Genomic DNA, 3,534 nt, shown 5'->3' with positions numbered 1-3,534 from the left:
AGAGATAGATCAAGACGCCTCATAGGTCTTTCACAAAGCACATACCTTGATAAGATATTGAAGAAGTTCAATATGGATCAGTCTAAGAAGGGGTTCTTGCCTGTGTTGCAAGGTGTGAAATTGAGCTCAGCTCAATGTCCGACCACGACAGAAGATATAGAAGAGATGAGTGTCATACCCTATGCCTCAGCCATAGGGTCTATTATGTATGCCATGTTGTGTACCAGACCTGATGTAAACCTTGCCATAAGTTTGGTAGGAAGGTACCAAAGTAATCCCGGCAAGGAACATTGGACAACGGTCAAGAATATCCTGAAGTACCTGAAAAGGACTAAGGACATGTTTCTCGTTTATGGAGGTGACGAAGAGCTCGTCGTAAAGGGTTACGTCAACGCTAGCTTCGACACAGATCTGGATGACTCTAAGTCACAAATCGGATACATGTATATGTTGAATGGTGGAGCAGTAAGCTGGTGCAACTGCAAGCAGAGCGTCGTGGCAGGATCTACATGTGAAGCGGAGTACATGGCAGCCTCGGAGGCAGCGCATGAAGCAATTTGGGTGAAGGAGTTCATCACCGACCTAGGAGTCATACCCAATGCGTCGGGGCCGATCAAACTCTTCTGTGACAACACTGGAGCTATTGCACTTGCCAAGGAGCCCAGGTTTCACAAGAAGACCAGGCACATCAAGCGTCGCTTCAACTCCATTCGTGAAAATGTTCAAGATGGAGACATAGAAATTTGCAAAGTGCATACGGATCTGAATGTTTCAGATCCATTGACTAAACCTCTTCCGCGAGCAAAACATGATCAACACCAGAACTCGATGGGTGTTCGATTCATCACAATGTAACTAGATTATTGACTCTAGTGCAAGTGGGAGACTGTTGGAAATATGCCCTAGAGGCAATAATAAAAGGATTATTATTATATTTCCTTGTTCATGATAATTGTCTTTTATTCATGCTATAATTGTGTTATCCGAAAATCGTAATACATGTGTGAATACATAGACACCAACATGTCCCTAGTAAGCCTCTAGTTGACTAGCTCGTTGATCAACAGATAGTCATGGTTTCCTGACTATGGACATTGGATGTCATTGATAACGAGATCACATCATTAGGAGAATGATGTGATGGACAAGACCCAATCCTAAGCATAGCACAATATCATATAGTTCGTTCGCTAGAGCTTTTCCAATGTCAAGTATCTTTTCCTTAGACCATGAGATCGTGTAACTCCCGGATACCGTAGGAGTGCTTACCAAACGTCACAACGTAACTGTGTGACGATAAATGTATACTACGGGTATCTCCAAAAGTGTCTGTTGGGTTGACATGGATCGAGACTGGGATTTGTCACTCCGTATGAGGGAGAGGTATCTCTGGGCCCACTCGGTAATGCATCATCATCATAATGAGCTCAAAGTGACCAAGTGTTTGGTCACGGGATCATGCATTACGGTACGAGTAAAGTGAGTTGCCAGTAACGAGATTGAACGAGGTATTGGGATACTGGCGATCGAATCTCTGGCAAGTAAAATACCGATTGACAAAGGGAATTGTATACGGGGTTGCTTGAATCCTCGACATCGTGGTTCATCCGATGAGATCATCGAGGAGCACGTGGGAGCCAACATGGGTATCCAGATCCCGCTGTTGGTTATTGGCCGGAGAGCCGTCTCGGTCATGTCTACGTGTCTCCCGAACCCGTAGGGTCTACACACTTAAGGTTCGGTGACGCTAGGGTTGTAGAGATATGAGTATGCAGTAACCCGAAAGTTGTTCGAAGTCCCGGATTAGATCCCGGACGTCACGAGGAGTTCCGGAATGGTCCGGAGGTAAAGAATTATATATGGGAAGTCGAGTTTCGGCCATCGGGAAAGTTTCGGGGGTCACCGGTATTTGTACCGGGACCATCGGAAGGGTCCCGGGGGTCCACCGGGTGGGGCCACCTATCCCAAAGGGCCCCATGTGCTGAAGTGGGAGGGAACCAGCCCCTAGTGGGCTGGTGCGCCCCCCCTTGGGCCCCCCTGCGCCTAGGGTTAGGAACCCTAGGGGAGGGGGCGCCTCCAGTTGCCTTGGGGGGCACTCCACCCCCTTGGCCGCCGGCCCCCTAGGAGATCCCATCTCCTAGGGCTGGCGCCCCCCTTGGGGACCCTATATATAGAGGGGGGAGGGAGGGCAGCCGGCCCATGCCCCTGGCGTCTCCCTCTCCCACTCCAACACCTCCTCCTCCTCCGTAGAGCTTGGCGAAGCCCTGCCGGAGTACTGCCTCTCCACCACCACCACGCCGTCGTGCTGATGGAGCCATCTTCATCAACCTCTCCTTTCCCCTTGCTGGATCAAGAAGGAGGAGACGTCACGCTGACCGTACGTGTGTTGAACGCGGAGGTGTCGTCCGTTCGGCGCTAGGATCTCCGGTGATTTGGATCACGACGAGTACGACTCCCTCAACCCCGTTCTCTTGAACGCTTCCGCTCGCGATCTACAAAGGTATGTAGATGCACTCCGATCACTCGTTGCTAGATGAACTCATAGATAGATCTTGGTGAAACCGTAGAAAAAAATTTATCTTCTGCAACGTTCCCCAACTATTTTTATATTGCACGGATAAATCAAGAAAGAGACAGAAAAATACTATTTTTACTTTATTTATACTAAATAACAGAAAGTATAGAGAGGGTACAGAAGGTGGTGCTTCTAGTTTCATCCGTCTCATGCTCATCAAAAGGAATCCACTAACAAGGTTGATCAGGTCTTGTTAACAAACTCATTCCGATAATCATGAAACCGGAGAAATTTCGAATAACACTAAGTTACCTCAACGGGGATATGCACATCCCCAATAATAAGTATATCATATTTCTTTTTGACAGTAGGAAGGGGAAATTCAAAACCTCCAAATATAATCGATGGAATTTTTCCAATAGAGTTGATACTGTGAATTTGAGGTTGTTTCCTCGGAAAGTGTACCGTATGCTCATTACCATTAACATGAAAAGTGACATTGCCTTTGTTGCAATCAATAACAGCCCCTGCAGTATTAAGAAAAGGTCTTCCAAGAATAATAGACATACTATCGTCCTCGGGAATATCAAGAATAACAAAGTCCGTTAAAATAGTAACGTTTGCAACCACAATAGGCACATCCTCACAAATACCGACAGGTATGGCAGTTGATTTATCAGCCATTTGCAAAGATATTTCAGTAGGTGTCAACTTATTCAAGTCAAGTCTACGATATAAAGAGAGAGGCATAACACTAACACCGGCTCCAAGATCACATAAATCAGTTTTAACATAATTTCTTTTAATGGAGCATGGTATAGTAGGTACTCCTGGATCTCCAAGTTTCTTTGGTATTCCACCCTTAAAAGTATAATTAGCAAGCATGGTGGAAATTTCAGCTTCTGGTATCTTTCTTTTATTTGTAACAATATCTTTCATGTACTTAGCATAAAGATTCATTTTGAGCATATCAGTCAATCGCATACGTAAAAAGATAGGTCTAATCATTTCAGCAAAGC

Source organism: Triticum aestivum, chromosome 4A (genome assembly GCF_018294505.1).
Source record: "Triticum aestivum cultivar Chinese Spring chromosome 4A, IWGSC CS RefSeq v2.1, whole genome shotgun sequence".
Classification (NCBI taxonomy): Eukaryota; Viridiplantae; Streptophyta; class Magnoliopsida; order Poales; family Poaceae; genus Triticum; species Triticum aestivum.
Note: the sequence above shows the minus strand (reverse complement) of the source record.